A 25861-nucleotide genomic window follows, 5' to 3' on the forward strand; every position below is an offset into this window, starting at 1 on the left:
GTCCAGATTTTCAGGGAGCTCCCTTGAGCTGGAGGTGCTTGGAGGAGCTGGGAGGGTGAATGGGCTGCATGATTTAGACAGTTTGGCTTCATCCCAGGAAACTGCAGCGAATTCTTCAGGATGTGAAAACCTGATGGACCTGACTCTTATCAGCGGATATTCTCCAGTCTTCTGGTTCGAGGTCGGATTTTGGCCCAAAGAAAACCAGAAAGTAACACCAAAAAATGGCTCCAACTGGGTCAATAATCTCCTTTTTTTTGGGGGGGGGGGGGGAGGGGAGGGGTTTGTTATTGGAAATATTTATATTACAGTAGCTTGGTATTTTAAAAGGCTATAAATGCATTTTTATATAATCAGCATTTTTAAAAGTCTATAAACATTCACTGTGTTTGCCTAATGTACTATAAAAGCTTCCAAAGGAGCTGTTATTATCCAACTTGTCACCTCACACATGCTCTGAGAAGGACTTTCCTTTTCTTTACTCTTTTTTTTTTTGCCCCTGTCTGCTGTTAATAAAACGAAGCAAAACCATTAGCAGCTTTGGAGGCTGCGAGGAGAAGCAAGAGGGGTTTGTAGCCTTGGACTCCAAAGGAAGCGTCTGCAGCTTTGCTCCTCGCCTCTTTGAGATTCCCACCACGCAACAACAATTTCAAACAGACAAAATCAGTTTAGGTTACATAAATTCAAAAGCCCAAGCCTGCTCCTTTTAAAGTAACATCTTGCATTTTTGTTTGGAGTGTTGCAATCTCTCACGGAACGTGGGGAGCTGGTTCTGTTTTACAGCCTGCTGTGCATCTTCCTCAGGTTTCTGTGGTTAAAGGAGCTTTAATGCAGAATTATGGTGTGTGCCCATATGTATATAATTATGGATGCATGGATGTAGATGGGTATATATGGAGGTGTGTATGCAAATATATGCATCTCCATAAAGTCTAGCAGCCTGGGGGGGGTGGGGTGAGGGGGGTGGGTTCAGGACCCATCTCTCCTCGCACCATCTGCATGCCAAACTCCTGGCGTTATTGGCACATCAAGCAAGCACCAGCCCAAGTCCTGACAAAAAGACCTTGGTGTGTTTTGGTGAGGAGCACAGATATGGGACAAGGAACAATGGGTTTAAAGATGAGGGGCAATGGTTTAAAACTAGAGCAAGGTAGTTTTAGATTAGACATTAGGAAGGAGTTCTTTAGTCTGAGGGTGGTGAGACGCTGGAATGGGTTGTCCAGAGAAGTTAATAGGCTGTTAAATTCCTAGAATGGTTTGGATTGTAAGGAACCTTAAAGATTACCTAGTTCCAACCCCCCTGCCATGGGCAGGGACACTTTCCAGTAGATCAGGTTGCTCAAGGCCTTGAACACCTCCAGGGAGGGGGCATTTATGACCTCCCTGGGACCCTCCTTGTAAACACCTCATCCCTGGATGTGTTTAAGACCAAACTGGACGAGCAGCCTGGTCTAGTGGGATGTGTCCTTACCCATGGCAGGAGGGTTGTAATGATGATTTTTAAGGCTGGATGATCTTTAAGGCCCCTACCAACTCAAGCCATTCTATGACTTGAGGATATTTCCATCCCTTGGGGGCCTAAGGGTGAGCGTGGTGTAAATCAGTGAGCAAAGGGATGAAATTTGTGTGCAAAAAGCAAGTCTGGGTTTAAAACACCCTTTTAATTGACATCTCAGACATTTGCTTTTGGCTCAGCTCTGTTTATAGTTTGCTCCTGTTCCCAACATATCTCGGTGTTGGGACGGATTCTCAACCCCAGGGAACCTGTCAGGGCTGTGATAACAACTCCCTCACTCCAAAGAAGGGCATGATTGTGGCTGTGATAGCGAGTTGGCTCTTATCAGCTCCCCTGTTGCTGGAGTGGGGTCCTGCTGGGGCAGGGGAGACGCTCCTCCTGGGGACTTTGTGATTTTGGAGGAGGCTGAAAATAATGTGAGACCCTCTTGCTTTTGCCATTTGGGTTCTTTAAAATCCCAAGATGCTCCCAAAGGGGTAATAAGCAGCAAACAGCCCCTGTGCTGACTGAGCTGGCACTTGGGATAAAGGCCTTCACCAGGGGAATTTGGGTTGGCCTTGAGGAGAGCCAGGTTGGAGAATGGCTTCCATGGTTTCAGTTATTGAGTGGATATGGGCTAAGAAAGCATCAAAAGTTCTTGCTGATGACTGAGGGGGAGTAGCTCTGGACATCCCTGAAGTGGTGGAAAAGAGAAAGATTAAAACCCTGATGGTTTATGCCACTGCAGGAAATTCCCAGCTGCTCTGCAGGGAAATGAGCTGCATGTTCAAAAGGGACTTTGATGGTCACAAGGACTGTGTTGAGGCAGAGGAATAGGGAGAAGCACTCCTACAGGCTATACCCCGATTGTCAGTCCCTTGGGGGGTGGCTGATTTGTTCTCTAGGGTCAGACAGAGCTGCCTGAGGTCTGCTTTATGTTGTGGCCGCCACAGAGATAGCTCTGGCACCTCAGGGACTCCAGATTTCATGGCTTACCTGCCACACCCCCTGCCCTGGGCTGAATGGTGACAGTGTGGAACAGCCTGTCCTTGGGACCAGGAGGGCAGAGGGAAATCCAAGTTCCCAGTGTGGGTTCAGGAGAGCCTTTGGCTGAGACAGAGCCAAGGCAGCCCAGGACAGGGAGCAGACGTGTCAGCCGTAGCGGCTATTTCTGGCATTGTCCTCGGAGCTGGGGAGCTCAGAGATCATGGCATAGGGAAGCACTGCTGGGACCTCCTGGGAGCCCTTCCCACCTCCTGGTACTATGGGGTGGTTTCTGTAGGCGTTTCCCATCCCTAGATGGCTTGCTATCAGCTCCCAACAAGTACAACAACCTCGGACAAGTGTCTCCTGACAGCCTCACATGGACGTCCTAAGTGGAAGTATCCGCTGGGATCAGCACTGCTGGGGCTGTGCGCAGCTGTGCACAGACCCTGTGGGTGGTTGTCTCCATCACACGTCACTTCATGTTCACTGATCACTGAGGGGAGCAAATGGTGCTGTGCATATTATGGGGCTTCTTGCAAACTTCCCATCCTGGTTCCACATCCAGCCACCACCACCCAAGGATGTGTTAGTAGATAATGGCCCCTCCAGTCCCCCAAAGCCTGCCCACAGCGTTGGTCCATCAGTGTGATGTGAGGAGGTGTTGTGATCCTTTTGAGTGAGCCTCAATGACATGGCATAGTACAAACACCTGGTGTAGGCAGGGCAGGGAAGGGTATCAGATTCGGGAGGTGCTCCAGTATGGGGGTCTGCTACAAGCAAGCAGACAGGGTTGGCTGAATGCAGCTAATGCCAAGCTTTCATTTTTCTGCTTTTCCAAGGTGACCCTTCTCTGCTCTCCTGGGTGTCTGTACATTGATGCTTGGTCTAACCTGACTTTACAGAGATGTTCACCTGCTTCTCTGGGTGCAAGCCCAGGGCAATGCCTGTGCTGCGAGAACCAACCCTCCTCATTGTACCACAAAGTGAAGCTTTGAAGGCTGGTAGGCTCCCATGGCCTCAAGACCCTGGAGACACCAATGTGATGATGACCCACATTAACCCAGTGTGGAAGGTGGGGTTTCCCTGGCTGGTGATGGGGCTCTCCAGTGCTCCCCATGTTGGGTGGAAGACAAACACCTTCCCAGGCTTCATCACCTTTGGAGAGACAGGAGAACAGATGTGGTGGAACAATGAGGTGCATAGGACCTCATGGTGAGGCTTGGCCCATGGTCTTGAATCCCAGTTCTTCACTCTGTAAGGTGAAAATCAGGATCCCTTGAGCTTCTTTCCTGCTTTCTTGCCTAGCTACCTTTCTGCCGTGGAGGAATAAATACGAAGGAAAGCAGGAAAAGGAGAGGAAAAGAAGAAATACAGGATGGAGCCAAAGGTCTTCCAGAAGGGACAAGGTCTTGCTCTGCAACTCCCAACGCCGCCGCTTACCAAACATAGCCAGGGCCCTGTGAAACCTCAGGCCGGTGGAGAGAGTAGTAAGATGAGCTCCCTCTTTATTTGGCCTAGCTAAAAATAGCAGAGGGGAAAAAAAAGGCAGAGTCAGGACCCTGCAGGACCAGTAGTCAATGGGCTGCGAGGAGCGATTGAACTCCAAATACTGCTCAGCAGGCTCCAGCTGACGGGCTATTTTTTGCCGTGGTTGACTAAATATGGTCAGGGAGGGAAGAACAGGAGAAGGGGCCACTGGCCCGGGAGTGCGTGTTTGGGATGCTTCGCTGGGTATATAAGCACTGGAAAGGTGGACTCGCTTTCTGACCAGCGCTGCCCCCTCCCTTCCTTCAGCATGCCCCCCACACACCCCGGGCTGTGCATTCCTCCCGGCAGCCTGACCTCCCCCCCACCCCTCCCGCCCCAGCCCGGGCTGACCCCCGGGGTTTGTGGTGGTAGTGGTGGAAAGGGGGGGGGGAGGGTGGGGGGGGTGATGAGGAGGAGGAGGAAGAAGGGGGGAGCGCAGGCACTTCTGCAGGCGCAGCCCTTTCGCATCAAGGTGTGCTGCAATCCAGGCGGGCAAGGTTGCTGCTCCTTAACTCCTGCCTGGCCGGCAGCGCTCCGCCGAGCCCCGCTCCCCCCCCTCCCCAGCCCCGGCTCCGCCGCTCAGCCCCCGCGGTACCGCGCTGCCTGCCTCCCCCCACCCCCCTTCCATCCACCCCGCACCCAGCCGCGATGCAGCAGCAGCGGGGATGGAGTTGTAGTGGTGGTGCTGGGTGGAGGGGGTGAGGGAAGGGTGGATGGGGAGGGGAGGGTTTGCCTGATGGGTTGGATTTTTTTTTCCCTTTTTTTTTCCTGTTTTTTTTTTTTTTCTCCAAGTGAGGACTAATCCCATCCCTGGGCCTGCTCTCTTTTTCCCTTCCTGCATTAGAGATTGGCTATAAGGAGAAGGCTGACGGCTGCAGCATGAAGCGCATTATTACCTTGTGATTCCATGACCCTCCTCTATGCATCCCTAACTCTCGAAAGCTGATTCAGCTTTCAGCTAGTGCTCTGGTGAGTCCTCTGCTGCAACAGAAGCTCCTAACTGGTATGTCTTTTTTTTTTTTTTTCCTCCCCTTCCCTCCCCCCTCCTCCTCTTTTCCCTGCCTTGCCTTTAACTGCTACCAGCTCAGCTCGGTTTTAAACACTTTTTCTGGTCAATGCAGGACTGAGTGTCCACCAAACTTGCCCGGGGACTTAAATGTGAGCTTTTGCATCCAGCAAACGCCTCTGTGTGTGTGTGTGTGTGCGTGTGTGTGCCGCGTGTGTGTGCCTGTGCAGGGATGTGCTGGGTGTGTGTTTCATCTGTGGATGGGTTAAGAGACCTTCCCTCCCCCCTTCAACCTCCCCCTCCAACCCCCCTATTTTTCTGTGTGTGTGTTCTGCTGTGGCACACTCCGCATTTAAACAAAAAAAAAAAAAGGGGGGGGTTGGGGGGGGGAAAGAGAGAGAGAGAGAGAAAGAAAAAAGCCCTAACAAACTGCAGAGCAAGCAGTGCACTAGAATAATCTGAACTGAAATGTTAGAACTTTGACATGCAACCGTTCTGCAAGGTTAAACCGGCCTTTAAATGCCTAATTCAGACACAGGCTGGCTAATGACACCTGGGGGGATTGGGGCTCGCTTTATTTATTTGCAACCAACTAGTGCTATGAGCTAAGACCAGCCAGAGCAGAAGGGTGAAATGTGGTTAAACTTAGCCTAACTTGCCATGATCTCAATGCTGCGGTGATTAACTGTTAAAATGCCGAGAAACGATCCTTAATTACAGGCGCATGGGGCAGGAAGGGAACATGAGGAGGAAGCGGAGGAGAAGTTAGGTTTTTTTCCCTGCAAGGTTTTGGAATTCAGGTTACACTTTGGACATCAATTGGCTGTTACTGCTTCTGCTTCTGCTTCTGTGGTCATTATATTTTATATGATAGTGGTGCTACCTAGTCACATTAAATATAGAGACATCAGGGCTGCGAGGTGGATGCTGTGGTACATCCACACACAGGCAGCAGCGTAGGTATGTTTTATAGTGTGCATATGTATATTTTACACATCTTTTTATATAGGCATATAAATGCTATATATAACTGTAAGCAGGTGTAACATATCACCCAGACACAAGGCATCTCTCCAGGCTGTGTTTAGAGTATGGATACAAGTAGATATCTGTGCTGGAGAGAGGGTGCACTCAGCAGTCATGTGTAATTGTATAGGCAGAAATCTGTGATTTGTGCTGTCATTGTAATTGCCAGGTTGCTCTCGAGTGGATGGTTGTGATTGTGTCTCCCAAGGGCTGAGCCCCATGCCCAGCCCAGTTGCTCTGTCATGGGCTGTGCTAAAGCCAACACATACCTCTGCCTTGGTCCTGCTTGCCTCTCCTTTCTCCAGCACCCAACCTGAAATACAGGCTGTCTCCAAAGTCCCCAAAGTTTTGTGCTGCACCTTGCTGTCTGGACTTGAGCAGCACTTTGAGCCTGGGACAGAGCAGGAATATAATATACAGCACCTTGCTTTCCATCCCTCCCACAATCCTCCTTCCCCTTTCACCTCCAGGCTTTTCCCTTCTGTTTTATTTGCCCTTTGGCCTCCGCACTATCTAGGTGTCCATCCATATTTTTTTTGTCCCCAGAACAGCCATAGTTTCATTGAGCATGTTTTTCTGCTAAGAGCAAGCCCAGGAGCTCAGCAAGTCTTGATGGCTGGAGGACATTGGATGACACTTGCCTACCACCACTTACTGTTGGTGGTAGCTGCAGGGAGGAAACCACAGGCTGCCTCTGGTGTCACCATTAAAAGCATTGTCACACCATTTGCTTCTTCATCAAAAGGCACTACCCTGGAAAGCATGAGCTTCTACACAGTGCCCCAAAGCAAATTTAAATCTCCAGGATGAACTTTGACGCTGTGGTTGTGTCATTGACTTCAGTTTCTGTAAGGATTTAAAAGGTCTCATACAGTCCTCTCTTCAGTGTCCAGCAGCTGCTGTCCCACTCACCTGCAGAAGTTTGGGACCATTCAGGACAGCCTGTGTCAAATTCATTTGAGGAAAGCAAACTGAGTACAAGTTGCAGATGTTTAATGGTCCAAGAAGTCTAGTAGCTGCTCTACTGTTGGCAGTCTGAAGGAAATTCAATACCATGGAGTGCTTTGGCTGTGCAGAACCCCCCACCAACACTTTGATTTAGGTTGGGTTTTTTGTTTGTGTTTCATCTGAAGCTCTCAGACTCTCCCTCACACTCCTTAGCTCTCTTTTTGCTTTAATTTCACTGCAGTCATGCATTACAATGGTGCCACAGCTCCATCTCTCTTTCCTTTAATCCAAACTAAAGGTTGAAATTTGCCTTGAAATGAGACAAATGCTGCTGGTTAACAGGGCCAACAAACTCAGGGTCTGAGGAGACAAGCTACACCGAGCCAGGATCGAGGCATGTGCTGGTGTTGCATGAGTGGTGTAATCTGATTTTGGGGGGCTGGAGGTTGAGCATGGTGGATTTACACCCTGGCTCCATGTGGCCTTTGCTTTTTGGTGGTGCTGAAAGTCGATGGGGAGCGGGGAAATATTTACTCCCCAGCTGGCAGAGGTATTTTAAAAAGCAGTGGAAAAGCATCGATGCAATTAGGTATTCCAAAGTGCTTAGTTTGCCACTTGCTAAGTTTACTTAAACCCTCTTTAAAGGGTTCATTAGAAGACTGTGAGGAACGGTAACATTCATTAAGGCCAAGGCAGCCATTCCACATTCGCCTGTAAATTGGTATCGACCAGAGGCAGCGGGGCGAGGGGCGGCGGGCGCAGGTGAGCACACCCTGCACACCCTGCTGAGCGAGCAGGCAGGCGGCAGGCAGCACCCGCCATCCCCTGCCATCCCCTCCGCCCTCGCTCCCTGCCTAAATCCTGCCTATAATAGTCTCCTATTCAGCCCGGGCAGCGCTCGCAGCCCTGCCACTCGGCCCACATTGTTCGGGGAGCTTTAAAGCTCAGCGCGGCTGCGAGGAGGAGAGGGAGAGGGAGAGAGCGGGGCCGAGCCCCATGGGCGCACATCCCACGGGAGCTGCGGGAATAACTCAGAAAGACTTTGGCCCGAGCTCTCGGCACCTCGTTTCGGCTGCCTTTTATGTTGCAGAGCTGCAGGTGTCTCCCCAAAACCCTGGCATGGAGCTCAACCGGATGACTTATTAGAAGTGATTTCTAATTTTTTTTTTACTTTTTTTTTTTTCCTTCTCCTTTAAACACCCTGAACTGCCCCAAAGGCATGTGCTATCATTTGGGGGTGGCTTATCTACGAGGTAGTGTCTCACTCCCAGTGACCAGCAGAGGAAAAAAAAAAAAATCATTGGATTCACTAGGTAAGATGCTTTCTTCTTCCTATGCTTTAATCTCGAGTTTGTGATGAAAGCAATTGCTTGTCTGGAGCTGATGAGTTTTCTCGCTGTGGCAAATGGAACAGTCCTTTCCCGGAGTCGGGTTGCAAATCAGGAGCTGGCCATTTGATTTTGGGCTTTTCTGAAAGCAAATTGGCTTTTTGTTTCCAAATTGCAGGACGGAGGCAACTGGGAAATCATGCCTATTTAACTTTCCCCCCTCATGGCTTTGTCTAAAAATGATATCTCTATCAATACAAATCCCTTCCTCTGAACCGCGTTTTGGGCTTTTTAATTGCTGGAAGTTTATGATTTGGAAGGAGACACCTGCTTTTAGGTGGTGTGGGAGGCTGGTTTTCACTCTGTGCGGTTGATGTGACAAAGAGCCCCAGCCAGGGCAGCCGCCGGACCTGCTGCCGCTTTGTGTCCGGTGAATGATCCAATTCCTCTGCTCAGGGACCAAAATCCATCACCTGCCGAGGGCAAAATCTGGGATCACTGGCGAGGAATGGGAGCTGGGGAGTGTGTGTGTGTGCGCCTGTGTGTGTGTCTGTGTGTGTGTCTGCACATGGGCTGGGCAGGAGGAAAGTCTGCTGGTTTAAACTGAGCCGTAAGTCACTCTCGGGATGTAAATTGTAAATCAGCATTATTTTCCCTCCTGTGACCATATAAATGCGCATATTGAGACTACCTGCTTGAGAGACATACTTCTTTATATGCCCATATGAACCTGGCAAGCTATGGAATGTAAAGAAGTATGTATTTCAGGTGGGAACCCTTCTCAGAGGAGCAATGTGTGACCCCAGGCAAAGCAGGGGAGAAAGACAGACAGATTCTTTTATATCGCGATGATTTTTCCCCCCCCTTTTTTTTCTTTTCTTTCTCTTTTTTTTTTAACTGCCTGACCTGGCAGACCGACTGGGGAGTCAATTGATGATCTTGTTCCAGCTCGTGTATTGTTCTGTCACTTTGCCTGTGTCAGCAGGTGGAAATGCTCATCAGGACATTAAATATTCAATATGCTGACTGCGGCATGGGCTTTGAAAGGCGATGCCAGAGGAAAGCTGCCTGTCCGCTCCTGGGTTTGCACAGGGATGGAGGCCAATTGCTCCTTTCTCCTGCTTCCCCCACCAACCCTTTTTACACCCCCGAAATAACAGCAGACAGCAGGCAGAGCTGGTTGATCCTTAAATCTAGGAAAAACAAAAGGAGATGGAGGGGAGTGGAAAGAGGAGAGGGAAAAAGGCTACAACAGTTGTGACTTGGGCGTGCAGTGGTTTAGCTGTAAATTCCTGTGCAGATTCCGCTTTTTGGGTCTTTCTCACATTAAAACTTTTTGTGCCTAAAACTCATCGGTGTGACCGAGTCAGCGGGTCACACCTAAAGCCAGAGGAGCGCTCTGAGTATAGGAGGTTCATTTTCCCAATGGAAAAGAAGAAAATTTGCTCCTTTAATTCAAGAAGCCTCCACTGGTTTCCGCTTTTCCTTTTTATCCTTTTCCAATGTAAAATAGTCAGCTCTTATTCCATGACCTTACAATCATAAGGTGAGCTGAAAGAAACTGGGTTTAAATACAAGTTGAATGCTCTTCCTGGGTGGGAGTTGTGTCTGAGAGTTTCAAGCTTTCAGCCCCAAACAGCTTCCGTGGTGCCCAGAACGACAGGAAAGGCCACTCCCCAGGTTCCCAAACTCACCTTCCCACCTCCAAGGGGCAGCTGAGAGCAACGTTTGGCTTTTGAGTGGTCTCGCTGCAATCACAACCCCTCTCTCCACTTGGCCAAAGGGGTTTGAAGGCATCATTTGGGTAGGTGTGATGCTGCACTGAGGTTACTCCAAGTCATACCTGTTGTAGCATCCTCCCTGGGCATGGGGAGCATGTGAGACTCAGAGTTTGGGTTTTGCAGAATCTTTATCCAGCTCTGCTCATGGTGAGTGCGGTTGGCACTTGTTACACGTACGCCAAGGGGGATTGAACTGGGAGCAAGGCTTGGGAATAGCGAGTTAGAAAAGATAGGCTGGGCTGTCAGGAGTTTTCCTACCTACAGGATTTGGTGGGGTTTATTAAGAGCTTTTCCTTTTTTTTTCTCCTCTCTTTGAAGTAAATCCCATGGCTGATGGAGGCGTGGGGAGTGCTGTGCCCCTTCCTCACAGAGGTGGAGTCTTTTCTTTAACAGGTGGCTTTGGGAAGGCTGAGTTTGCACTGGAGGACATTGAGTTACACGTCATCCTGCTCAGCATTTTAGGATGCTCTGGTTATACTGGGCCCCAGAAAGCCAGAGCTTTCCTGGCTGGCCCCAACAGGGACTCTCAAGGTCTTGCTGCAAGCATGCAGCATCCTCTGGGCTCAGCCCCACCAGTAGCTGCCCTGCATGGGGATGATCCCCAGCCACCCTGCTCAGAGATAGTTCTCAGCCACCCTGTGTGCAAATGGTCCTCAGCCTTGGGTTCCCACAAAGATGGGTCCTGTTGGTGCCCAGCCCTATTTTGGGGTCAGATTTAAGTATGGAGCTGGTGGATGCTGGGTAATGAGCTAAGACCAAGCAGGAAAGCTCTGATGATCAAGAGATGTTGCAGTTTTGCTCCCTTGTAAATCACTGATGTTAGATTGAGTCTCTGGAGAAAAACATGAGGACAGTTCTCACCATTCTGGATATAATATAAAATTCCGTGTTACATATCATTTGAGCATAAAAGTTCCTTCCTTTCCCTGCCGACCTTTTGCCTCACCTCTTCTCCTTTTTCCACCTCCTTCCTTCTTTCCTTTACTACATTTCCTCTTTTTTGCTTTTTCTCTTTCCCTTTTGTTTTCATTTTTTATTTGTTTGGGCTTTGTTTCTTTTCTTTTTCTCTCCTTTTTTATCTTTCTCCTTTTTTCTCTTTTCCCTTTTTGTCTTCTTCCCTTCCCTGCCTTCTTTTCATCCTTCCTTCCTTCCTGCCTTCCTGCCTTCCCTGTCTTCTTTCCTTCCTTCCTCCCTCACCTTCCTTCCTTCCTCCCTCACCTTCCTTCCTTCCTGCCTTCCCTGTCTTCTTTCCTTCCTTCCTCCCTCGCCTTCCTCCCTCGCCTTCCTCCCTGCCTTTCTGCCTTCCCTGTCTTCCTTCCTTCCTTCCTTCCTTCCTGCCTTCCTTCCTTCCTTCCTGCCTGCCTTCCTCCTTCCTGCCTTCCTCCTTCCTGCCTTCCTTCTTTCCTTCCTGCCTTCCTTCTTTCCTTCCTGCCTTCCTTCTTTCCTTCCTGCCTTCCTCACCTGCCTTCCTCGCCTGCCTTCCTCACCTACCTTCCTCGCCTGCCTTCCTCACCTGCCTCCTGTCTTTCTTTCTCTTCCTCTTTCCTTTCCTTCCTTTCTTTCCTCTCCTTCCTTTCCTTCCTTCCTTTCTTTCCTTGTGTGCCTTTCCTTCCTTGCTTGCCTTTCCTGCCTTGCCTGCCTTTCCTTCCTTGCCTGCCTTCCTGCCTTCCCTGCCTTCCTTGCCTTCCTCTTTCTTTCTCTTCCCCCTTCCTTTCCTTCCTTATTTTCCTTTCCTTCCTTTCTTTCCTTTCCTGCCTTTCCTGCCTTGCCTGCCTTCCTTGCCTTCCTTTCTTTCCTTGCCTTCCTTTCTTTCCTTTCCTTCCTTTCTTTCCTTTCCTTCCTTTCTTTCCTTTCCTCCCTTACTTTCCTTCCTTTCCTTTCCTTTCCTTTCCTTTCCTTTCCTTTCCTTTCCTTTCCTTTCCTTTCCTTTCCTTTCCTTTCCTTTCCTTTCCTTTCCTTTCCTTTCCTTTCCTTGCCTTGCCTTGCCTTGCCTTGCCTTGCCTTGCCTTGCCTTGCCTTGCCTTGCCTTGCCTTGCCTTGCCTTGCCTTGCCTTGCCTTGCCTGCCTTCCATCTTTCTTTCTCTTCCCCTTTCCTTCCTTTCCTTCCATCTTTTCCTTCCTTTCCTTCTTTCCCTCAGTGCAGGTTTTACTGAACTCCTCTGTCACTCCTGCGCAGCATGTACAAAGGTGCTCGTGGTCTGATTTACAGTAGTTACCTGCATTCCTAATGCAATTTTTATCTCCTTCCCCCCGTCTCTGAATTAATACGCTTGTTAATCACATGGAATTGCTAACTTTAGGAAGTCACTAAGTGCTCAGATTTATTTTTTATGTAAATATTTTCAAAGCCATAATTCTGCATGCTCTCTCACAGCATGGGAGCAGAGGTGGCAGGGGAGGTTTTGCTGTGGTACGTGCCTGGAGGCATCCAGGCTGGCATGATATTAACAATGAACTGGGGTGTCTGTATGTGGTACCCCCAGAGCCACGGCATCCCCTTGCTGTTGGCATTGATGGAAGCAGATGATGGCTGCAGGCCTTCAGCAACCAGTTTGCGACATTCCTCTGCTTCGTGGCAGCTCCTCTTCCCTTTTGCACCTCTTGAGACTCAAACTGGGAGCATTATATTGCGCTAGATCCTCTCAATCTGGCAGACAAAATTAAGCCTATTCTTTTTTTATAAGCTGGTGAGGATCTCCCAGCCTCGAGCGCCGTAGTGGGTGCATGGCGGGGAGCATCCGTGCCAGCCCCGCTGCCGTGCAGCAGTGCAGGATGCTCTGGTGCTCCCATCCACCTGCCAACTGCGACTGTGCAGTGGCGGGCACGGAAACAGGAGCTCTGAGAATTGTAAAAGCCATAAATCCAGCAGACCAAATTAGTTAAATTTTTCTATTCTATGCCTCACAAAATCCAGCCGTTCCTGAGATGAATTCTCCGCGTGCAAGCGGAGCTACAGGCAGGTCCTAGATGGATATTTTGCACGGGCACATGAGAGGAGAGGGAGGAATTTGCGCCACGCAGTTGTGCCCAGCGGGTTTGGTCCCTCTCAGTTGTGTGTGTGTGGTTGTTACGTCGATGATCTCTTATTATCACTTTTACTATTACTTAATACTGGCAGACAGGTGGTCCCATAAATTCCAACACCCTCTCTCTTTTATTTTGGGGGGGGGGGGAAGAAAGAGAAAAAATCCCCCACAAGTGTGTGCTTGGCGGGGGGGCGGGGGGGGAGATGTTTGCAATTCAAGTTTAATAGTGCATTCATCAAGAGCAATAAAGCATTTTATTGCACAAGTATTTCCAGGGATGTGCTGGCCCCGGTAAAAGCATTAGTAAAGGGGTGCATCAGCAATCTCATTTAAAACTGTCGACCCAACGTGAAAAATGTTGCGTTGAAGAATAAACTGCTATTAAGCATGATTAGATTGACCTGCAGGACAGATATTTTAGCTGCAGCAGCACAAGTCGATCAAAGTGAGCATCGCTTAGATTGCAAATTTTTTTCCCCCCCTTTTTTCCCTTTTTTTCCTCCCCCCCTTTTTAATTTTTTTTTTTTTTAATATATATTTTGGTTTTTTTTTGAATGCCCTAAATTAAAAATTGAGAGAGCCTCAGAATATTATTTAGGGCCAGAGAGTGGCTTTCGGGAGTGCGAACACTGCAGTCGATTCGACGGCGTTTGGCAAGGTGGGGAAAGGGGAGAAATGTATTAATTGCTGCCCCTTTAGCATACATTGAAAGTATGTTACTCAGATCAACCAATCAAAAAAGAAATTGTGCTGACTCAGCATTCGGGCTAGTCTGCACGTCCGATTGCAGAAGAGATCAGCACTGCACTGCAGTATCTTTCCCTGCCTTTGACACCAGCCTAGCTGGGCAGGGCTTCCCTTGTGTTTCCCAGGACTGGTTTAGGCCAAGAGCAAGAGAAGGCCCCGAAGAGAGGAGGAGAGAGTCAAGGTTGCATGAGCCTCGAGCTGCTAACGATCCTTTTTAGTCAGTTAGAAAGAGCTCCCATGCAAGGTTCGCCCTGCCAGATGCAAGCGGCATGAATTGCTTGGGAATATATCTATTTTTAAAGACTTTCACCACATCTTGCACTTAGCAGTGACTGTGGGCGAGGGAGTGGTGTGTTCCTCGCAAGAGAAATATCCTCGCTCCTAAGCTCGGAGCCCTCCCCTGAAAGCCCAGGGCTGATTTAAGTACCACACTTGTGACTGCCTCCCAGAGAAGACGCTGGGTTTAGCATTTGCTGTGTTGATGCTGGAGCTGCTCTTGACCTCAGCCAAGCAGGTGGTGATGCTGCAAAATACTTTCCCCACTGGGATGGGGAAGGTCACTGTGAGATCAGCCCGGTGCTCCAAGAATAGGAGCTGAGGGCATGAACTCCACTGCCAGCTTGCTGGCCTTGTAGATGAGTCGTGTAGCTCTTCTGCCTCAGTTTCCCCCAGAGACAGAGTAGGTGCTTAGCGTGTAGTTGTTGAAACTATTGCTTGCACTGGGAAGCTAAAGTTAGGGAAAGTAAGGAGGAAGTTCTTTACAATGAGAGCGGTAAAATACTGGAGCAGGTTGCCCAGGGATGTGATTGAGGGCTTGTCCCTGGAGACATTCAAGGTCAGATTGATGTAGCCCTGGGCAGCCTGATCTAGTTGGAAGTGTCCCTGCTCACTTCAGAGGAGTTGGACAAGGTGACCTTTGATGGTACCTTTAAAATCATCACAATCTGAGAATTTGTGAATCTGTGACCAAGGAGGGTTGATGCAATTACTCAAGGACATCTTATTCTGAGTTTGTAAGGACTTCCCTGCTTTGGTGTTGGCTTGCACAGTGGTGCACAGCATGTGTTTTGGGGGGATGGCACAGGGTTGGGCTGTGAGCCCTCTGCCTTCATGCTTACCTGGACTTGCCTGGACTTTCCAGCATCACTGAGCAGGTGGCAGAATGTGAGGTGCCAAGGTGACACCTCAGCTGAGACCTAGGGGTATTGAAGAGGGAGTGAGCTGAGTGATAGGGTCCATGAGTTGCTCCAGCCTTGCTGGGCAGCTCGCTGCCTCACAGGTGCTGGTTGCCAGGCTGGGCGCAGTGCCGCACAGTGCCGCATTGCCGGGGCTGTGGAGGTTGTGCAACGCCAGCATGGCCCTCAGGCCTGCCCAGTCGTACCCATGCTCCATGTGAGTGCCTCAATGGGTATCTGCATGTACAGGCAGAGCAGTATATCCATGGGCTGCTCCCCCTGACCTCTGTTGTGCCCCATGGCACTCTGAAGATGCTTTTCTTGCCTAGTTTAACCAGCATCAGCATACATCCCTGGGTCAGTCTGCCTTTGCCAAGTGGTCTGGATGGAGGAGCAGAAGCTGATGGTGGATCCTTGTGTACAAGGTTTACAGGCACGGATGTCTCTTGTGTGAAGCAGGAGCAAGAGTCAACAGGGTTTAGCAGTTGGAGCAGTTGGTGGTGGTGCTAGAAGGCAGCCACGCAGGGCAGCTGACATCTCCAACTGATGCAGGGTTTTCCTTCCACCCCCCCCCCCCCCCCCTTTTTTTTTTATCTTTACATGAAGCACAGGGCCCTGCCTGCAGATGCCTTGCCATGCCCAGATATGGCCTGTGCTGCTCTCTAAAAAAGCCCTGGGCAGACTGATGAGCCTAGGAGAACTGAGGAGCAACTGCTATAAATAGTACTCATTCTCAGCTGCCCTTCTGGTGGGACTGGATTAGGTGGCATCTGGGCAGCCAAGAGGCGTGAGACTCGTGACCACTGACTGCAGAAGTCACCCAGCAGCTGTAAGGACAGAAGCCATGCCTGCAAAGCCCGTACATAGGCACATCAACCCTGGCATTTGGGTTGCTGGATAGAGCTACAGGAGCAGGAATTTAGTGACCTAAGAGCAATCAAGAACAAAGTTCACTGCAATGGCTGGGGCAGTGCTTCCAATCTGAGAAGTGATCTGGTGTTGGAGGCAGGACTTGGCTTTTGGCTGTTGGAGCTGCTCAGTGCAAGAAAAGGAAGGTGCTGGGAGGGAGTTGATGGCATGGGAAGCAAAGTGTCTCAAAGAGTTGTTGAGATGAAGAGTCTGATGTCCCCTCCTGGAATGATGTGGGTTAATTTGTTGGCAGTGAGATTATTGGAAGCTCTGATTTAAGGCTTGTGTTTACTTCAGGTAAACAAATTAACACAAAACCTCGAGTCTTAATAATTTAAGGCACCGGTTTGATTGAGCCTAGTAGAAACTAATGAATCCCAAGCAGTGATTTGATTCCTGACCTTGCAGAAGGTGGACAGTGTGTGTAGCTTATGTCCAGGTGAATCTATAACTGGTGCCTGTATGTGAGGGGTACTTGCAGCTACAGGCTGCAGGAGAGAAATCCAGCTGTAGTAACAGCAGTGGGTAAAGGACTGTGCTGTGCTTGAGTTAAGCTCAGCCTTGAGCATTTGAAGGGAAAAAATGGAGCAGGGAGCAAGGATGGTTTGGCTGAACAGAGAAGCTGGTTGTGCAGGTGATACTTGGAGAGAATGTCCTGAAATGTGTGCAAAAGTGAATAATAAGGCAGGGAGTGATGCTGCAGCTTGTCCCTGAGAGGGTCTGCTGCTGGATGGGGACCGGGCTGTGAGGGCAGGCTGGGAAAGATGAATATTTTTTTGTCCCCTCTTGTCCTCACCAGGGTCAGGGCTGTGGTGCTTACACCACTTTGCTTTCTTTAAGTGAAGGCAGCTTTGTCCTGAAGCCTTGTCTTTGAGACAATAAGACGCACCCACGAAAATCTATTGTGCCATTTTTGCAAAGACCAGCAAAAGTCGCCCCTGTGTCGTCCCCTCCCTGTCCTCCACGCTCATTTGGCCTGTTTGAAGCTGAATTTATTCCTGGGAAAGGCCCCCATCAATTTGCCTTGCTCTTTTGTTGACAAGTTTATTAAAAACCTGGGCAACTACATATTAAACTTTTATCAGTGTCGAGGAAGAATACGTCCTTTGAGCGGCCACAAAAGTTATGGATTGGGTCTTAACGTTTCTTGTTCCCCCGTTTGGCTGAGTCAGCGTAACAAATAAAAGCTGCCACTTCCTTTTTTTTGCTATTCTTGAGAGACAGTTCACTTAAAGGTGTAAGTAACAGTGTCCAATGATGCAAAAAGGTTTCAGGTCTGGGTAAACATGAGCTGCTTTTCTGGGTGGGCAGGTGGGGGTTATTTTTCACGTACGTGGCCATAAGTCCTTCATAATTTGAATCATTAGCTTAAAATAGGAAGCTTGGAGAAGGTTATTTCCTCATAGCTCTGAGACAATAATAGTTGGGTAAAATAAGTGGTATTTCATAGTGTTTCAATGGAAAAATGAATAAATGCTGCTGTGTTAATAATGTTTGTTGTACCAGAAGCGATGTGCTTCCATCCACTGCAAAGGCCTGAAGAGGTTGGAGTGGTGCTTGGTTGGGGACGTGCCTTTTGCGCCGCCGGGATGTGGAATCTTTGCTCTTTTTCCTTAGTCATGAGATGAAACAAAGAGGAGGCCAATGTGTTGCACCAAAGATGTTAAAAATAAAGCGTTAGGATAGCATAACCCAGTTCCCATTCTACCGTGAAGCTGAGTTTTTAGGAGTTGAAAGCAGCCTGAAAAAATAATCGGTGAGCAGGAGTTTGAACTGCTGTAAGAGCGGGCAGGCAGGGGGGCAGGAGGGGAGGGGGCTGGGGGGAAAAAAAAAGTGAGGATGCCTGGGACTGGGCCATGGCTTTTAAACTCTGCCAGATAAATAAATAATTAACTGTCCCCAAACAGCATCCTTCTCTGCCTGTCACCATGTCCAAGGATTTTTTAGTTCTTAAACAGGTTTGCTGGAATAATTTGTCAAGTCCAACAGGGAGGTTTCCGTGTGACAGAGGATCATTTTTCAGCCCGCGCCGCGGTGCACCAAGGCAGGTCTGCAGGCTCTGAGCGGCGCCGTGATCAGAGAACAGTTAACATAGGTGTGTTTAGATGGATCATCATTCCTGCCCTGGGACACAGCAGAGCCCACCACTGCCCGTTCTGAGCCACGCAGAGGGCAGGCAGGGAGCTGTGTGGACAAATGCATCTTCCTCCAGGAGTTTATCTGCATCACCATTTGCTCCAATTATAACTAATTGGACACATATTGCATTTTCATAGCATCTAATTTTCTATTGATTTTAACGGGACTGCTGGTGGTTTGTACTATTAAGTGGTAGCTGGTATCAGTTGCTGTTTAGAAATGCTGAGTGCACTCCCCTGTATGGAATTATGCAGTCAGCACATGTTTTAAAACCTCTTTAATTGTTTGGTCCATAAAATGCACAAACTGTATTAGGGAACGGCTTTGTTCTCTTTTGAGTGTGTGAGTTGGAAAAAGCCCAAAAAAAATAAAATCCAAACTCCACAACTATTTCCATCACCAGTTGCAGGAGATGCAGCAGCCAGAGACCCGCTCAGAGTTTCAGGAGATGCAGCTCCCAGAGACCTGCTCAGAGCAAACTGCTTTGGAGGGTCCGTCTCGGTCCTGCACAGAGCCAGAGTGTTTTCAGCTCCCCCTCAGGTATGGACAGTCTGCTTTGCCAGAACAGATCGAATCTGTGCTTAAAATAAGGCTGTTATTTATTTACAAGAGGCCTGGGATCAAAATTTGTATGAAGCCAGAGATTCTCATATTAATAGCCAAGGTTTTTTCTAAGGTTGCTTTTGACTTTCTGTATAACTAAGGAATAAGGTAGCAGTTGTAGGGGCTGGGGCTTTATCCTCCCTCATAGACATTGCTGTGTACCTTGGCAATATATCCAAATAAAACCAGACTCTCAAATTAGCCCTTGCATTTCAGCACATACTCAGTGAAGCAGGATGAAAGCAATAGTCCTCTGTTCAGCATCATTTAAAGAAGAAAAGATCTAAAAGAGAGATTTAGGGGAGGAACAGAGAGGTAGCCTGGAAAAAAAATGCATGTTGGATCATAGATATTGGATAAAGGTATTAATGGCAGAGAAGGCAGATAAAAGGTGATGGAAATTCTGTTGTGGGGCAGCTGAGTTACCCTGGGCTGCTGGGGGGTCGCTGTCAAGCTGCCACCTTTGCTAGTCATTAGCAAAGCCACGTTGTGTCTGTGGGAGACAGGTGAGTTCATGGGGTGTATAAATTAAATAGACACTTTATTAAGTCCAGGTAATAGTTTTGGTTTGAAAGACTGAGTGGCTACTGCAATGTCAGCAACTACTTTAGCTCACAAAGGAACTGAGTGCTTTTTAATTAAGTCAAATAAAATCCAAGCAGAAGACTCCCGAGCTTCATCTGGAGTCTCCTTTTTTTTTTTGGGGTGGAATATCTATAATTTTAGAAATCTTAATAGGATGCAGTCCCCTTTCCCCCCCCCCACCCTGTAATAATCTAAGAGGGATGAATATTTGATGCCTGCAAGGGAAAGGGGAAGAGCGGCGAGGTTGTATTTTCTGGTTTACAAATGGCACATTGTGCAGAATGCAGCGACTGTGGCATTGATTTAAGCATCCTCGCAAAGACACCGTGCAATAAAGTTGAATCATCTGCAGTACAAGTATGGCTCTTGGGTGGAAAAAAATAGCAAAGTGAGAGAGTAGACATTTTCCTGCCTTATCAAAAGCCACTTCATTTTGGGGGAAATTTCCTCCAATTTAGTAATGTTTGGATGGAAATCAAATAACACATTAGCTTGAGGAAAGGGGGGGTTGGGGGGGGGAAAGAAAACCTTCCAAAGCTAATTACAAAGGGAATGTGCACTTCATTAAGATAAAGCTGTAGGAAATCAATGTTCTGTATTGTTGTTTTTCCCTTTTGATTGGATTTTAGAATGATAAATTGTTAATGCATTTGATCTAAAAATGATTTGTTTATTCAGATGAAGAGCAACAGTACTTTGTCTCATTTGGCCTTTTAGCTTATAATGATAATGGATTCAAGGGATGCTCATTTCTCAAAAGGGTATCGGGCTGGAATAGGCAGGAGGTTTCTGGGCTCAGAAGGATGGGCCCTATGCAAGAGTTCGTTGTAGGCTAATTCTATTGCATGTTGAATCTTCTGCTTCATTAAGAATATCGACAAATGCTGATAAATTCTTTGGCTTTGCTGTACTGTCTATAACACATCTTTATTAGAATATTGAGGCTAAAGTGGAAAGCTCTTCAATAGAGCAGATCCTTTTCTGTTGCCTGCTACTGATCCTGCTTGCCATAGCAGGGCTTTGGTAATGAGGGGGGTTTACCCATTCTCATGCCTAGAACTGTAGCCAGCATAGCTGACACGGGGCCAAAGGAAAACCAGAGGCACTGGGTGAAGGCTGGCACAGAAGGAAAGGTGCTGCACAGGTTTGGTTTGTACTCTTGCCTTGATTTGCCTCTAACATGTGTTGCTCACTCAGTGTGTCTATGGTTCTCCAATGCCTGCAGCATGTGTGGACTTTGCACAGCTCAGGGATGTGCCTATGCCATGGTAGGAGCGGGTCCTGTGAGCGGTGACACCAGCACCTGATCCTGGGTGCCAGAAACAACCTCTACAATATAAGACTCAGTTTCATGAGGACATGAGTAGACCTGGCTTCAGTTTGGGCAGCAAACCTGAACTTGGTGTTGTTGGGTGTGTGCGTTTTTGAGCCCATCTTCTTTCTCAGGTGGCTTGTACACCTCAGAGACCAACCTGGTGGTACCTGGGCTGATGGAGAGCTATACCCTCCTTGCTGTGCAGCTACAAGCCCCAGTGTGTCTCAACCCTCTTCAGCCTATAACATGGGCTGCTCTTTCTCAGCTGCTGGGAAAGCCTCACCACCAGAGAGACATCATTAGTTTTGATTAATGGCATCCAGGAGAGAAAAACTAATTTTCTAAAAAGGAAAAGCTCCCCCATAACTCACTGCAGAGAGTTTAAACAAAACGTTATGGAACATCCACGCCAACTCACATTGATTTCAGATCTGTTTCTGGGCACTCCCCAAAGCAAGGCAGGGGGGAGTGGGGACAGCACTCGTCTCCAGCAGAAGATGCTCGGTGTAATCCCCGCACTGCTCCCCCGCAGTGCCACTTTCAAGAGATTCTATCTGGATCCACAGGGATAGAGCAAACTTAGCTGGGGAGGAGAGCATGTTTTTGGTATGCAGTGGTGATGTTCAGACAGCTTGGTGCACACTAACCCAAAAATCCATCTGCCCATCAGGGTTTAGCTTGCAGGCTTTGTGCAGCCTTGGTCACTGGTGGCACTTCCACCTCCACCCAATCACCAGTAAATAATTGCTTTCCTTTGCCTCCTGCAAGTCACCAAAGGATGAATTTAATGCTTCCAAGTCTTCGCTGTCTAAGTTTCCATTTAGTTCCTTGGCTTGATTGTCTCTTGAAGAGGTACCTAGAGATAACTCGATTAAATTAATTGTGCAGCCCTTTTACAAAAGCTATTCTCTCTCTTTCTCTCCCTCTCTCCATTTATTTATAGGCAGCTTAGAGTAACGGGTTTGGGCAGCTGAGTGATCCGCAGTGCTCGCTGCTACCGAGCAGAGCCTGGATTTCTTGGGAAGCTCTAATGCTGGCCCAGTGTTGCAATATTTCTGTGTGCAGTGGCTACAAGCACAGGTGCTTTCCCCTAGTATCATCTTGCAGCGTGGTGGGCTGCGAGGAGAAGAGGGGAAAAGTCACCTTTGCCTTATGACGCATAGACATTCTTTAAATAGGTTATGCACATGGCAATGTGCAATATCTGTGCCCAGCTCTGGGTTAAGAAGGAAAGGCCTGAGTTTATTGGCTCCCACTGCAGGAACGATGGGAGCTGCTCTGATGCTTTAGATTTGATTTATGGTGTTATTTTTAGCAGTGGGGTGTTCATGCTGCAGGGTTCTCCAGGAGGAATCAGCTCCCCAGCATTGCAACAATCACACTAGTGATCTGGGCAGTGGTGGTGCGACAGGGGCTTGCTTCAGGGGGTAAAGAGCCTGATTATGAGATTGCAAGAAAGAAAAGCTGGGTTTTTTTCCATCTCCACCCCCACTTTCGCGTTCATTCCACCCCTTCCCTGTTGGTTTCTGGTGATGGCAAGTGCAACCATTGCTTGGCTCAAGCAGATCTTAAAACTGCCGAAACCGCTGGTTTTAGCACCAGGTGGGCAAAGATGGGAGGCTGCAGGGGAGACAGGTAGAGTTTGGTAACCTCTGAAAAACATTTCAGGTGTTTTAACCTTTTCTCTCCTATTTGCTAAGGAGAGCCCTGAAGGGAGAAGAGCTCTGCAGCTGAGTTTCTTGGGTGCAGCCTGGGCTGGTCCTAGCAAAGGACATCTTTGCTTTACCTGCTGCTGCATATTAGGTGGCACCTGAGACAGCAAGACACAAGGCATGGAGGAGGACAGCAGCCTATAAAACAGTGAAAAGAAGAAGGCAGGAGATAATTAAAGTATATGGATTAAAACAATAGCCTTTACTTATGTCACACTGTAATAGCAACATGACTCTCAAAACAGAGCCAAATATCAGATTTTAAAATGCTCCAGGCTGGTGGTTGCTGCTGCAGACTATTCCACTGCTATTAAACCTGCCTCTTTAATTCAGACCTGCTCTTCAGCTGTATAGCCTCTAAGGAGCTTAAATAAATCCTGACTGCCTGAAAGTGAAGCCATTTGAACCAGTGCAACGTCAAGCAGCAAGTTCAGAAGAGGTCCATGCAGCTGGGGAAGAAAAGACACTGAGGAATTCCCCTGTTTGCTGACTACAGCTCATGAGGCCAAATGCTTTGCTAAAGCTGGTAAAATGGAACCAAATCAACTGTTCAATGGATTTGGTCCCCTTCAACCAGCTGTAGCTGTGCATTGATCTCTCAGACGCACCTTGGAGGATAAAACACTTGAACTGGACCAAGGCAACCAGGTAACAGAAGACAAATGGCCACATGAAGACCGCTGATAAGGAAATTATGATGACTGGCACCTGCAGATCTATCACTCGGGCTCTAAACTGGTGGGCTGAGCCCGAGTCATTTTGTGGTTGCCAGTCAGTTCTGCCTAATGGAGACCACCCAAGACTGACAATCTCTGTTGTCCTCCTATATTGATCTCAGCTGTAATTCAGGACTGCCCAGTTCAACTCCAAGCACTATTTCCATATGTGTTTGCTCATGCCCTCCCAGGAGCCTCGTGCCTCGGTGTTTCATCTGCTGCAACAAAAAAATAAATGCTTTGATCTGAAGTTCCCTCCTTGTGTTTTGTACAACGTGCCAAGCAGCTTGTTCAGTAGGTTCCAGTGAAGAAATGGGTTGTTATGGGGCTGCAAGAGCTGGGGATGAGCTGGGAATACCAGAGGATCCTAACTGCCCCCAAATGCATATATCTGCAGCCTGTAGTAACTATTTTCACTGTTTGGGAGACGAAAATCTATGCTGCTGAAACAGGGTTTCCAGTTTGACTTTGTGGACCTAAAAGACTATAAACTGTGCATCCCAGTCTGGTCCTTATAAGCACTAATGTTATGCTAATGGACTTAAAGAAAATCACTCTCTTTCCCATGTAATAATGATTGGTGGGAAAGTAAGCTGGGTGTCATCTTCTCCTACCCATCGTAAATCTATAGGACTATCACAAGCTATGAATATTGCTGGTATAATGAGCCATTTGGATGCAAAAACCTGATGTGAGGTTATTCATGTCCTTTTCTCTTCATGACACCTGGCCCAAGTTAACCCCTACCACGAAAGAGCACAGAGAGATGTTTTGTTTCAGACGCTAGACATTTGGTTCCCTTGATTCCACCCCTTTGGTCCTTTAGGTATCACTTAAATGTTCTTACTAGGGCCAAGAGTATTCACGTGCCTTAGGATAAGGAGCTATTTGCTGGATCTGCTGCTTAACATGCATGTAATATTTATGTCACTGGGTATTTAAAAGGTAAAGACATCAGGAGCAATGTTATTGCAGGAGCACCTCTCCTCAGCTAAAAGGAGAACAGTGCTTACCCAGTTCTGCTAGTTCATTTTTCTGCACTTTAACAGTGTCTAAACATCCATGCTGAAACTCTCCTGAAGCCTACATGGGTTTATTTCCCCACATACTTCAATGAGATCAAGCATGTACCAAATACTTCTGCCTGAGAACAAGATCAGACTGAAAAGCACCCATGGAGCTGGGAGCTCAGCTCTCCAGCTCACTCTTTTGGGATGCAGGGATCAGTTCTGCTACTGAAAAGGTGAGGAAGGGGACAGACCTTTGAGCAGGATCAGTTGTGACAGGACAAGGAGTGATGGATTAAACTAAAAGAGGGAGATTTAGACTAGAGAGAAGGAAGAATTTTTTTTGCACTGAGGGTGGTGAGAAACTGGCTTAGGTTACCTGGACACATGGGAGATGCTTCATCTTTGGACCTATTCCAGGTCAGATTGGACTGGGCTCTGAGAAACCTGCTCTAGTTGAAGACATCCCTGCAGAGTGATTGGACTAGATGACCTTTTGAGATGCCTCCCAACCCATTCTATAATTCTATGTCAAAACTTCACTACGTGTGACTAGTTCCTCTATAGCTGCCACTCAGTGAGACCATTTTTCATGGTGAAACTACTTTTTGCTAGGAACCAAACAACAGGGATGTCAGACACATTTGCAGACTGCTGCTGAGAAGATGCAGACACTCAATTGTTCTATTACTTTCTTCCCTTTCTGTGTTTCATCAGTAGTGAAGTGTAAATACAGCAGCAAGTAGCAAGGTTGTATCAGAATTGATTGGAAATATTTCTTGCTTTAAACAAAACAAAGCAAGCAAACAAAACCAACCAAACAAAAAAGAGTAGGAAGCAACAGATGAACTCTTGGAGTTGATTTCTTGGAAGCATATGAAAGAAATTACTAAGGATTTTCTTTGTCCATTTTTCACAGATGCAACATCTTTCCCAACACCCAGCAATGCATCCAAAAGAGTTTTGAGCTGGCCTAATAGAATCCCAGAATCCCAGCATGGTGGGGGTTGGAAAAGACCTCTAGTTCAACTGTCCTGCTAAAGCAGGTTCACACAGGGCAGGTTGCTCAGGATTGCATCCAGGCAGGTTTGGAATCCCTCCAGTGAAGAAGACCCAAGCCTTTCCAGTGTACATTTGCTGACATTTGCACCTGCAAACAGAAGGAAAACAGGCAGCTCTAACTTAGCCCACATGAACATGGAGCCAGTTTACAGCCATGGATTGTAAGGATGCTTGTGGCTTTCCAGACACAGAGCACAGCTCTGCCCTTGGCAAAATAGACAAGTTGCCACCATCTCTATAGCTCCAAGCCACACCTTGACACATTGTCTTTCTCAGTCAATTATGTGCTTTGCAATTAGCAGGGCTGGTTTCTGAGAACTCCCCAGCCCCAACTCTAATTTCCATGTCAGGAGCATGGAGTGAAGGCATCTGCTGAGACAGGGATGCTGGGGTGAGCAACAGCCACTGAGCAAACAGTACCTTAACGCTCTTGATCCCAAGATTCATGAACAAGGAAGGATGAGGATGAAAGCACAAGGGAAGGGGAATCCTCAGAACGGATCCCTAATTGCTGGCAGTCTGGGCTGTGAATGATAGCAGGACTCTAGAGGAAAAGGTTGAGTAGAAACAGATGCTTCCAGCAGCCTGTGGCCTGGGTTTCCAAAATACCACACTCCTTCCTCCTGCTCCCACAATCTGGGTTATTCTTTCTCGTTCCCCAGGGCTGCATCCAATGTAAACAACACCACTATTAAAATTCTTCCTTGGTAACGATAATTAAGTTACTAAAAAAATGTCAAATGGGGAAGCTGGAGGCATTGTGACTT

At 47.9% G+C, this 25861-nt stretch overlaps 1 long non-coding RNA gene across 2 annotated transcripts; it reads left to right on the forward strand.

The window, feature by feature from the left end:
• Positions 1-4397: 4397 nt before the first annotated feature.
• LOC137446958 (uncharacterized) lies at positions 4398-23265 on the forward strand. Of its 2 annotated transcripts, XR_010988765.1 has the most exons (5): positions 4398-4481; positions 4854-4978; positions 8207-8302; positions 18498-18634; positions 22298-23265. It is a non-coding gene; the product is annotated as an uncharacterized lncRNA (long non-coding RNA). The 2 variants fall into 2 exon arrangements; XR_010988766.1 differs by lacking the exons at positions 8207-8302; positions 18498-18634 and having other exon boundaries at positions 4854-5012.
• Positions 23266-25861: the final 2596 nt, after the last annotated feature.

The sequence above is a fragment of the Melanerpes formicivorus genome, unplaced genomic scaffold (assembly GCF_026170545.1).
Source record: "Melanerpes formicivorus ecotype bairdi unplaced genomic scaffold, bMelFor1.0.p_v2 SCAF_19, whole genome shotgun sequence".
Taxonomy (NCBI): Eukaryota; Metazoa; Chordata; class Aves; order Piciformes; family Picidae; genus Melanerpes; species Melanerpes formicivorus.